At 38.6% G+C, this 12,769-nt stretch overlaps 1 protein-coding gene across 2 annotated transcripts in view; it reads left to right on the plus strand.

Moving 5' to 3' along the window:
- Positions 1-12,769, plus strand: part of rtbdn (retbindin) — a 47,075-nt gene that overhangs the window by 26,670 nt on the left and 7,636 nt on the right.

The raw sequence follows: 12,769 nt of genomic DNA on the forward strand, positions 1-12,769 counted from the left end.
GTTGCTAAGATGTTTTGAGTAGTTTTAGCGCACTCATATGTTTTTTGGGTGGTTTCCAGAGTGTTGCTATGCAGTTGCTAATATGTTTGAGTTGTTTTCGCACACTGATATGCTCTGTGGGTGGTTTCCAGGGTGTTGCTATGCAGTTGCTAAGATGTTTTGAGTAGTTTTAGCGCACTGATATGTTCTGTGGGTGGTTACCAAGGTGTTGCTATGCAGTTGCTAATATGTTTGAGTTGTTTTCGCACACTGATATGCTCTGTGGGTGGTTTCCAGGGTGTTGCTATGCAGTTGCTAAGATGTTTTGAGTAGTTTTAGCGCACTGATATGTTCTGTGGGTGGTTACCAAGGTGTTGCTATGCAGTTACTAAGATGTTTTGAGTAGTTTTAGCGCACTGATATGTTCTGTGGGTGGTTTCCAGTGTGTTGCTACGCAGTTGCTAAGATGTTTTAAATCGTTTTAGCGCACTGATATGTTCTTTGGGTGGTTTCCAGGGTGTTGCTATGCAGTTGCTAAGATGTTTTGAGTAGTTTTAGTGCACTGATATGCCCTGTGAGTGGTTTCTATGATGTTGCTATGCAGTTGCTAAGATGTTTTGAGAAGATACTGATATGTTCTTTGGGTGGTTTCCAGGGTGTTGCTATGCAGTTGCTAAGATGTTTTGAGTAGTTTTAGTGCACTGATATGCCCTGTGAGTGGTTTCTATGATGTTGCTATGCAGTTGCTAAGATGTTTTGAGAAGTATTAGCACATTTATATGTTCCGTGGGCCGTTTCCAGGGTGTTGCTATGCAGTTGCTAAGATGTTTTGAGTAGTTTTAGCGCACTTATATGTTCTGTGGGTGGTTTCCAGGGTGTTGCTATGCAGTTGCTAAGATGTTTTGAGTAATTTTAAGCACAGTGACATGTTCTTTGTGTGGTTTACATGGTGTTGCTATGCATTTGCTTTTCTAAACTGCTTTTTAAAACTGTCGGTTGGGTTTAGGGTAGTGGGTGAGTGTCGGTCAGTCTTTTGAAAAACACTATTGGTTGGGTTAAGGGGAAGGGAGAGGGTTGGCCAGTCAGTCAGTCAGTCAACAGTGTCCTCTGGTGGATTTACGTAAGAAGAGCAGGCGCGAATGGCACTCGCAAGAAAAAATTGAGATCTGAAAAACGCACACAGCAGCTTCTGGTGTATTCGCGAAAACAAAAACTGCAAAAAACATAGCTCCTGAGACGTATTTGGCACTCTCCAGAAGGGGGACGTAATCAAAATGAGCCTGGCTTGATAAATTACGTTTTAATAGTTTTAGTACCACATTAGAAAAATATGAAAAAACAGATTAAAGTCGTAATACTTGGAAAATCAAGTTGACATTTCGAGAATAAAATTTAAATGTCACAAGATCAAAGTCGAACTGTTACGAGGATAAAATCAATCAGGATTAAAGAATAAAGTCGAAATATTGCAAATTATTTTATAGACTATTTCGACTTTATTCTCGTAACATTTAGTATTGATTCTCGACATAATACAATTTTAATCTCTTAATTTTAATTATCTCAGTCATAAACGAATCCCATTTAAATGTTTTTTTAAATTAGCTTAAAAAAATCAATGACCTGTTTGTTTTAATTACATAAATAAGAGGTTTTTTTATTGCTGATAAAATATCATTTCTAAAGTTAGTTATATTGTAAGAAATATTGTTAATGCAACACTTAACACCACTACATATTTTCCTACACTGTAAAAAAATATAAATAATTAGTCATGACAACATATGTTTTTAGTTCATTGTAACTCAGTGGCTCTCAAACTTTTTTCATCAAGTACCACCTCAGGAAAAAATTGTCTCTCCAAGTACCACCAAAATGAGCAGCATTGAAATACAGTAGCATAGAAGGCTCAGTAAAGCAGCTACAACTCTGCACAGTTAAAAAAACGTGGCATATTACCTCAGAAATATAGGCTCTGTGTCATATATGGCATATTATATACATCATTTTTGATCAATTTTGAAATGTGTGTAGCATGTACATGACATATTTCATTCCTCCGCGTACCACTAGAAGGAAGCCTGCGTACCACTAGTGGTACACGTACCACAGTTTGAGAACCACTGTTGTAACTTATTAAACTAAGTTAGTCATGTTCTGACTTTATTTTTAAAGTCATGTAAGCTGTTTTAAAGTCAGTTTAACATAATATAAGTTCAATGGACTCATGAGGTTAATTTGATTCAGCTTAAAAATTTAAGGCAACCAGGATTTTTTTACAGTGTAGTATCGAGCAGCTCTAGTTTCTAATATCTTCTGAAAGTTTTTATTATGATGCTAATATAATATTTATATTAATTAGTGCTTGTTGTATCTGTATCAAAAATGCTGTAGGACGCACACACACACACGCTGATGTTTAATAACTAATTAGCGCTACAGGTTTAGTTGTAGCACTCTCAGCACTTGCACTGATACTGATGCAAACATCCCTGAATATAGGAAAGCAAAGAGGAGAGAGTGTGTAAGGAGCCAGTGTGACTCCAGGCGTGAACACAGCTGGGGTGACTGTGAAGAAAACACACACACACACACACACACACACACACACACAGTGGATGTGTCAGTTCATGTCACATTTATCATCACTGACATGCTGTACATGTGAAAAGAGAGATAGAGGGTGTGAATCTCTGCAACCAGCAATGAAATACTCTTCCAGAGTGTGTGTTCGAAAAAACATCGCAACGTTTAACACAACAAGTAATGGCTGTAAATAAAAATGTTAACAAATACTGATCATTCAACGTTTGTCACTCTGACATTTGTCCTAAAGGTATGATGTTGAAGTGTCGATGACAATTCCAGTTCAAACACTCAAACAAAAAGACGTTAGCTACTTGTTGTTGTTTGTGAGTCTGTTTCACACTCTTGGTGTTTCAGAGTTTCACTGCTTTGTGCTGATTTTTTAATTGACTGAATTTTGTTGCACAACTGATCAAACTTTTCTCTGTTTCATTCATGTGTGGTTATAAGTAGGTGTGTGTGTGTGAGAGAGAGAGAGAGAGAAAGAGTGAGTGTGTGTGTCAATTTCACACTTTTGTTAGGGCTCTATTTCAACGATCTAGGCGCAAAGTCTAAAGCTCATAGCACAAAAGCATTAAGGGCGTGTTCGAAATCATTTTTGCTATTTTAAGGATGGAAAAATACGGTCTATGCTGCGACACATGGTCTAACAAGGTTGTGCTTATTCTCCTAATGAGTTTCGGATGTGTTTTGAGCATAACTTTCATTAAACCAATAAGAGTCTCATCTCCTATTCCCTTTAAGAGTTGCATCACGCCATGGTGCATCTGCTATTTACATGGCGGACTTCACAAGGGAGAAAACAGTTAAACAGAGCATCTGCAGCGCGAGGATAAAGAACAAGCCTCCTTCATTCGGCGACTTTACTTTCTCTTTACTTTACTCCTTTACTTTACTCCTTTACTTTGGTGGATAAGGAAACAGTGTTGTACGCACTCCGCTGAAGACATCCATTAGTCTACATATTTAATTTCCTATGTTAAGCGCAAAGATTTGTGTCAAAACTATTTCTAAATTCAGTTTTAATTTCCAGCAAACGAAGAAATGAACAATAATAATGCAGTGTGTCAAACAATTGAGTAATATCCAAGCACACGTCCTATTTTTATGCCCCATATGGTGATGCAGACGTCTCCAAAACCCAACAGGTGGACAGATCTAAACTTGTTTTAAATAAAACAAATATAAATATGCAGATAATAAATAATACTGCTAATAATATTAACATTATTGAATCATTTTGGCTCAAGACTTCCGGTCTCATTCTGTTAAGAGCAGGGCCGGCCCAAGCCTTCAGGGGGCCCTAAGCAGGATTTTATTTGGGGCCCCCTTGGTGCAGACAATATGACAAATTATCATCAATCCTTGATAATTCGCACTATAAATTTAAAACACACATTATCGATTTTATTCGCTGTAGCTGTGTTGCTTACATCATAAAGTATATGTTTTAAGACAATTCTAAATATTATTTTGCAGAAACAACTTCCTATTGATCCAACTTTTTATATGACTACTTGCCACAAATCTAAATAATTAGACACAAAACATTAATATGGGCTGGCAGAAACAAAAACTGCTGGAAGTAGCCAATAACATACTGATTTTTATTATTATTCAAGACGCTGCTAAACAGTCAAACATAGTGACAATAAAGATACATTTTTTGAAATTGGATATAAATGTTAATACTGTAAAAAAATTCATATTGTATTTTGTTGTTCAAATAACTTAAAACATAAATTTAAATTAAAATCAAATTAAATCAGGAAGCATTTTCTAGACATACTCGCATATCATTCAAATAAGTAAATATGTACAAAAGTTATTCAGTTTTCAGAAATAATTCTAAATTAAGTGAACTTTTTTTTGTAAAATAATTTAATCTGCCAATGAGATCAGTAAAATAATCTTATTCAAAACCCAAAACAATATTTTTTATTTACCCTAATTGGCAGATTATTGAGCTTTTTTAATGAAAAATTCACATCATTTTGACTAAAAATCCTTCTAGAAAATGTTTATTGGTTTAAGAACTTTTAGATATTTGGACTAAAAACCACACAAAAACTATAAGAAAGAAAATCATTTTTCAAGTGAACTTACCAACTGTTAATTGTATAAATCAGAAGCTTATTTTTTATCACCAAGTTCATGAAAAAGCATTTTGCTGCTGTTCCGGGCACTGCTGCTTTAATCACGATATCAATGACTCTGCGATATATTGACAGATCACAAGAAAACCAGCCACAATATATCACAACTTTGGTAAATGAAGGGGGAAAATGCATCAAAAATTTATGATGAATTTATTTATAAACACGCATTTATAGAATTGCAGTAATGTAAAGCAAGTGCACATCTGTCAAACAAGCTGAAAATGCTGATGTGCAGAGAGCAGTTTATGACTGAAGAGAGCACATCTCTATCACAGCAGCAGAATCTCAATTTAGTGGAATATGCCTTTAAGAAAAAAACTGCCAAAATAGTAATTTATTAATTATTATTACTTATTAAAACACTTTTACAACTTGACTAACTAAATTTATATAAACATGAAAACATTTTATGCTTAGCCCTGGTTGATTTTTAATAAAAAAAAAAATGTATCCCCACTATTTTTTCAACTGATCAGAATGCTCTGAGAGGTGAGCACAGACTCCTCTGAGCACGTATGTTTTCAGCTGTGGAGAACATTAGTTATTTACTCAACTATTTAAGTTTTTTAATTCCCCTAATGTTTTTTTTTGGCAAAATACCATCTACAAGACTTTGACAAGGTCTGTAAGAGTCAAATAAACGCAGGGCCCTTCAAATTATATGTTCATGTCCTATTGATATCTTTATATATTTTGGCGGAGTTAAAAAGTTTGAGCACATAAGAAGTTGCACTGGCCGCGGGCACGCGCGAGTGATATAGCGAAGTGAAAGGGCGTCTGTTAGAAAGAAACTATAGTGGCTAATTCGGGGGAGCTGGATGTCTGAAACACACTGTAACCCAGGTTACTAGTGGGTAGTATACAGCAATAGAGCAAATAGAAATATAAGGAAAAAACATTGGCAGAATACTCGATTAAATAATATACATTAAAATTATTTACTTATATAAATAATTTATAATAGAGTATTATACAGCATTCAAGGGAATAGTGCTTTAGAATGACATCATTGTGCCTTACACTATAGCAGCAGATCAGCTTTCCAAACAATAACAAATCTCGCTTGTCTGTTAGCTTGTGTTTACCGTTGCTATGGTGATTCAGTGTTCGCAAGGGAAAGCAGAGATGTAAGTTGTTATATTAATAACAGTAATATAACTATTAGATTTACATCTTTTAAAGTTTTAATGCGTATATTAACTGTGAAAATTGACCATTAATAAGATGCTGACATGATTTCAATCATATATTTTTAATGAAGGATTGAGAGAGGAAAAAAACAAGATTTGTCTCTGAGAGTGAAATCTGCACACGAGTGCCACCTGGAGTTTTCCTATTTTTTTCGCTTTGATTTTGAATGATTTCCTTGGTGAGTTCATGTTTTTATTAATTATTATTGTATTCATTATAACATGATTTAAACTAGTGTTTCATAAATTAACCATTTGTTTGGTCTAGTAAAAAAAAAGTATTATACAGAGTATTATACAAGTGATTGTGTAAAGTTTAAGTGAGAGAGTTTGTTTTATTTATTTTTATTTATTTATTTTTTATATTTCTGTGAACATTTTACAATACAATCTTTTATTATTCTTACCTCTTTGTCCGAGTCCTTCACTGTTGTTGTATCTTCTCTCTCTTTGGAGGAATTTAGACTTCTGAGCGTCTGGTCCATTGATTAAAAGCTTATAATACATTTGTGTATCGAGGGTTACAACACAAATACATTGGCCCAGCTTGGACAGAAGAAAGTGTCTGTATGCCTGAGATTTTCACCATTGCAATGGCTCATCTGTCTGTCAGTTGTTTACATGACGCTGGTGTGTGTCCGATGATCCGCCATTACGGAAAGCGCCACCTGGTGGCGGCTGGGTGTACTGTAGCTAAAGCGGTTATCTGCTGCAGTCAGTGTGGAAAACGGATTGATTAAATCACATCTTTTGTAAATTTAGGTAAATACCTTGGCGCCCGAATATGTATTGCGGTCAGAAATAACACGATAAATGGGCATATATTTTGTTCCACCACTAATCCACAACTCAACAAACTAAAACGAAAGTCACACAATAATTTTAAGCACTCTTGGGGGCCCCCTGGTGGCCACGGGGCCCTAAGCAGCCGCTTAGTTCGCTTATGGGCCGGCGCTGGTTAAGAGTATGGAATGACTTACCTGTTTGTGTTGTCTTTGTGTTTGGAGCACATGGTTTTGTTTTGACAGCTGACCACGTGCTCCTTGTCTGTGTGCTTTTTGTTTTCCCCGCCTTGGAGATCTGGCAATCGATTAGCGATTCTCTCCTTCACCTGTTGCTGCTTGATTTCTCCCCTATTTAGTCTCCTCTCGTCTCTTGTCTTTCGTCAGTCCGTTTTAGATGCTCGTAAGGCTTGTACTTAGATACAACTGTGAGTAATCTGTCGTGTCCTATTTCCCCAGACTCCAAGCACCAGCTTGTTTTGGTTTCGTTTTTTTTATCCCTCTCCTTTATTTTGCTACTTTGTCGCGTCATCCTGCTCGCTGTGGTTCGGTCTGGCTGCCCCGTTCTCGCTACTAAACCTCCATCAATTGAAAATGCCCAGCAGCACCTGAAAAGCTCTTCCTCTCCTGTTCTGTCCGAGCGTTTGTTATCGCTCTTTCGCCCCCCTGGCGGTAAAATCCAGAACTTACCAGATAACTTAACATCTCTCCTACTGCCCAGTAAAGCCTCGGTAGCGCTCTCCTGCCATCTGGTGGTAGCGCCCGGAACTGCGCCCATTTCTGAGTTCAGCCTTTTGAGTTTTGAACTGCCTTTTCTTGAGGAAATGTGTGTTTATAGAATAAACTTGTTTCACCTGCTATTGAATCTGTTATTTCTACCCTGACACATTCACTTCCATTGATTTTTAGACGTTAAAAACAGCTCGTCTGATGTTTACTTATTATATGATTCTGCTTTGTCTGTATAATCATGCAAACATTTGTTTGTAGAGCAAGTAGTTTGACCGTTTTCTGCAGATTATTATTCCTAGTCATTTCTCCCATAGGCGGCCGAATCGGAAGTTCTAAAACAATCATGTTTATTACATGTGAATTAAGAGTGATTTCATGTTGATTTGAAGATCTCTGTGTTTTTATGGGAGTGCTGCTGTCAGTGAGAATTCATAATTAACACAATCATCACATTTACGCAACTGTGAGTGACAGAGAAACACACACACACACACACATTTCACATGTTCTGAGGGCTGAACTTCACAGCTATTAATTAGAGAAAGCTGAGGAGGTGTGTGTTTGTGTTTGTGTGTGTTCAGGAATTATAAAAATGCATAAATCACTGATGTGTGAATATAATGACCGACAATATTAGCAGCAGATCTGAGATGTTTTATCATCAAAATCATAATATTTTTTGATGCTACATTGACGGTAAGATTAATCTGTGGTTTTCATATCTCCACATTTGTATCTGTAGATCAATAAATGTTTACTTAATAAAAAAATTAATAGGGCTGGTAAAATTAGCATGTTAACGCAAGTGATTAATTTAAAATAATTAACACGTAAAAAAATAACGCAAATAACACGGTTGCAGTTTTTTAAAATTTCCTGTTGTGGCCGACGTGTGTTCAGGGACGGTGTGTGCATAGAGGCATCCTAGGCGGCCGCATTGGGCAACAGAATAGTGAGCGAACCCCCTGGTCTTTACTTTCATCAACTACACCGACCCTCTCCCTCACGATCCTCACTTTCATCAGCAAACCGGTCACTTTCTTTTTCACTTTCGGATTGAGGGCTATTAAAATTAGCATGCTAACGCACATGATTAATTTGAAATATTTAATGCGTAAAAAAAAATAACGCAGTTGCAGTTTTTTTTATTTTCTGTTGTGGCCGATGTGTGTTCAGGGATGGTGCGTGCATAGAGGTAACCTATAGGCTGCCGCCTTGAGCAGCAGAATAGTGAGCGAACCCCCTGGTCTTCACTTTCATCAGCTACACCCATTCTCACCCTCACGGTTCTCGATTTCATCAGCAAACCGGTCACTTTCTTTTTCACTTTCGGGTTGAGGGCGGCGTGATTGCCGTTTGCCTAGAGCGCCAGTTCAGCTTGCTCTGGCTCTGCATGTGTTTAATGTGCAAAGACATTTGGATAAGACCAAGGACGCGCTTTTAGAAGGAAAGTGTCAGTATAAAACAATTAATGTCGCATGATCAGGCTATCCTGCGTTTCCTCCAGAGTTTCATGCAATTTCGGTGTTTCATTTTTAATCTTTAGACTTTAACTGCAGTTCAGCAGTTCACTCTCATTCAGCAGATTTTCATTCAGGGTGTTTTAATGGAATTTGATACCGCATGGCGAACGAAAAGAAAAACCTCCGCATTTTGGGACTCGGGTGATCCTTTAAGGTAATCAAAAATCACTGCTTATATGGTCGACTCTTGATCAGAGTATTACCTTAATCATAAAAGCAGAGTATTGGTGTCCATGTGAATGTACTCAGTGAAAGTGGCTGTCAGGGTTTTTGGTTAATTTTTCATGTAATGTTTTTTATTTGCCACTAGATGTCGCCATTTCAACTTTTCTTTTTCTGGTTACCTGTAATCACCGAAATCAGTTTCACATGTTCCTTGTTTAGTTGTTTGTAAAAAAGTAACCCTTTTTTCCTCTGTTCTTTGCTCGGTTATTGTTGACCCATGCCTGTCACCTACAGTGAGTTCTTCCTTCTTGTTATCTACGCTAGTTCTCTTGTATCTAATATTCCTTGGAGTTTTTTGGAGTTTTTCTGTTCAGAAGTTTTTGCCTGTCTGAGTTGATGTACCTTTTTGAAACCTGAAGTTTCCTGTTTTTGTTTACTTGTATTTTTTGAAACCTGAAGTTTCCTGTTTTTGTTAACTGTTTTTCATCTTCCATTCGAAGATTGTTTTTTGTTGCTAATAAAACTCCTGAAGGAATGTGATAGTGTCTCAGTGCTGGGTTCTTCAACTACCAGTGTCTCAGTGGTAAGGAGTCCACACTCACACGCCAGGGACCCGGGTTCGATCCCCGAGCCTGACAGTGGCAGATAAAGTCACAAGCTGTCAAAGACAGCCCTATTCTCTGCCTTTAAGATACTTCACTGAGCCCTCACATGTCAGAATCCTTGCTTGTAAAATACAGCCACACTTTAGAACGCTTAGTTTAAGCAAATTTGATGAAGGCCATCGTGCGTGTCGATGAATCTGAAGTGATCCCTCCCTCGCTCACCAAGTCCACTATACTGCGCACATTGTCAGTGTGTCTGTGTGTGTGTGTCTATGTTTGTGTGTGTGCGTGTGTAGTCCATTTACAGTCCAACATGGAAATCATTTGTGTTTGTTATTGGCATTGATTGTTTTGAAATTCAAATGGCAATTAAATGCCTGAGATTTTATTTCTGTAATAAATAGGGCGTTTTGTAATTAATCATGATTAATTACAAAAAAGTGTGATTAATTACCTACATTTTTTTAGTCATTTGACAGGCCTAGTTTTAACTATTATAGTCATGAGGGGGCGACACTGTGGCTAGCACTGTCACCTCACAGCAAGAAGGTCGCTGGTTCGAGCTCCAGCTGGGTCAGTTGGCATTTCTGTGTGGAGTTTGCATGTTCTCCCCATGTTGGCGTGGGTTTCCCCCGGGTGCTCCGTTTTCTCCCACAGTCCAAACACATGAGCTATAGGTGAATTGAGTAAGCTAAAATGGCCATAGTGTATGAGTGTGTATGGGTGTATTCCCCGTAGGGAAATTTCATTTGCAGCATACTCTCACAGAGTCTTCTGGCATTTCACATTTGGCATATATATGTATATATGAATAAAAACGTGGCACCCCTACTCTAAGTAAATATCCAGTATGCTAGCCATCAACTGCTACTGAGGGAGGAGGAATTTAAAAACTTAATTGCTTGGGACATAAATGATATTTTCCCTATTTCTCACACACCTGGGAACACAATAGACCCTTTTGAGGGATGTAAACAAAAACAACAGTCCAAACGTGTTTCCTGTTTTACGTTTTTAATTTCTACAGCAGGGGTGGCCAACCCTGTTCCTGAAGAGCTACCTTTTAGCAGATTTCAGTTGCTACCATATCAAACACACCTGAACCAATTAATAAGTGTTGTAAATGAGGACGATGCCAATCCTCTCGTGCACCACCAGAGGGAGCCATCGCCCGAATTCTAATTCGACTCACGGACTCAAAATCCCATAAGCCCTTCTACCTGTCACTGATTGCGGTCCAGGTGCCTCTCATCATCTCAGCGCATTTATACCACACTCACGCTCTGGTTCATTGCGAAGTCTTGATTTGCCCTGCTGTCATTACTGAGCGATCTTTACTCCACGTCTCCGATTGATCTGTGTTTTGACCCTTTGCCCGACTCAACGATTAAGAAAGACGTCTGCCTGCCCTGAACTCCAGCCTGTTATTCCGACTAAGTAAGATATCTGCCTGCCTTTGAACTGTAGCCTGTCCTTCGTTTTGATTCCTGGTTTGCCCCTTGTTGTTGTTTGTATGTGTGCTTTCAATAAAGCTTGCAAATGGATTCAATGCCGTCTGACTCATCACAACAATAAGGACCTGAGCACCACGTGATAATTACAGGCAGGCGTGTTTGATATGGGTTGCAACTGAAATCTGCAGGAAGGTGGCTCTCCAGGAACAGGGTTGGCCACCCCTGCTCTACAGCTTCCAAGAATCCAAAAAGAGCCACATATTGATAATGTTATGATAGCTGTTTCAACATTAGGTTAATATTGAAATGCCTCTTGTTACACTTTTGAAATACTTTGATTACAAGCAGAAGTGTTTATGGGCCTAATGACAAGACCATATTTACATGGTCTATATCGATGATCTGATGGTAACAATTGGAAGGTGTTTGATAAAGGAAGTCTCTCATTATTGACAGTCATGATAGCCCTATTTAGTATTTCTTTGTACTGTATATATTATCAGTGGTCTTCAGTTTTATTTCCAACAACTTACTGGCTGTTGTTACCACCCTCCCCAGTGACCTCTTAAAGACACTAAGCGAAGGAAAATGAAGGGAAAATAGTCCTGAAAAGTCTTAAATTTGACTTGATGAAACCTGTAGAAACCCAGTTGAATTCTATTTTACTTTTGATCACACAGATAGGATTGTGTTTTTGATGCCATCTTGTGGCCAGATGCGAAAATTTATCTGGTGTACAATTATCCAGTGCATTTTGGGGATTTTCTACCTCTTGAGCATACATGGGCTGTGTCTGAAATCACCTACTACTCGACTATGTACTACGTTTGAAATTGAGTTTACTACATGACCATTTGAAAAGCGCTTAATATATAGTATGAATGTGAGTACTAAGAATGAAACTCAGAAGTACTACATGACCTACCTGCATGGGCAGATTTAGGCATGGGCAATGTGGGCGATCGCCCAGGGCGACATCTTGCTAGGGTCAGCATGGAGACTCAAACACCCTCCCCCCACGCTCTTCACTTTGGTCCATGAAAGGGTGGCATGAAAGTCTGGATCTTACAAGGGCATGGAGATAACGCCACACATCCCCCTCTCTTCACTGTCGTCCGCAAAAAGGTGGCACGAACGCCAGTATCTTACAGTATCTTACAATCAACCCCCTCCCCCAGCGCTCTTCACTTTCGTCCGTAAAAGTCTGTATCTTACAAGGGGCGGCATCGAGATAACGCCACCCAACCCCCACTCTTCACTGTCATCCGCGAAAGGGCGGCACGAACGCCAGTATCTTACACCCAATCAGCCCCCCCCCCCCCCACTTTTCTTCACTTTCGTCCTGCATTTTCGACTGCCGCTTGCCTAGAGCACCAGTTAAGCTTGCGCCGCTACTGCCTACCTGTGTCGGTTGCAAAGTTTTACTCCTATTCATGAATACTCCCGTGTTGCATTATGGGACAGCGTAGCGTCCATTGGATGCACACTTCAGAATCTCACTAGAATTAGTAGATAAACTGGGTACTTCTCGCTGTCATGACTGTGTTCGTCCACCAGATGCCACTGTAGTTCGCCAGCAACCCCCAGCGAACTA

The sequence above is a fragment of the Danio rerio genome, chromosome 3 (genome assembly GCF_049306965.1).
Source record: "Danio rerio strain Tuebingen ecotype United States chromosome 3, GRCz12tu, whole genome shotgun sequence".
Lineage (NCBI taxonomy): Eukaryota > Metazoa > Chordata > Actinopteri > Cypriniformes > Danionidae > Danio > Danio rerio.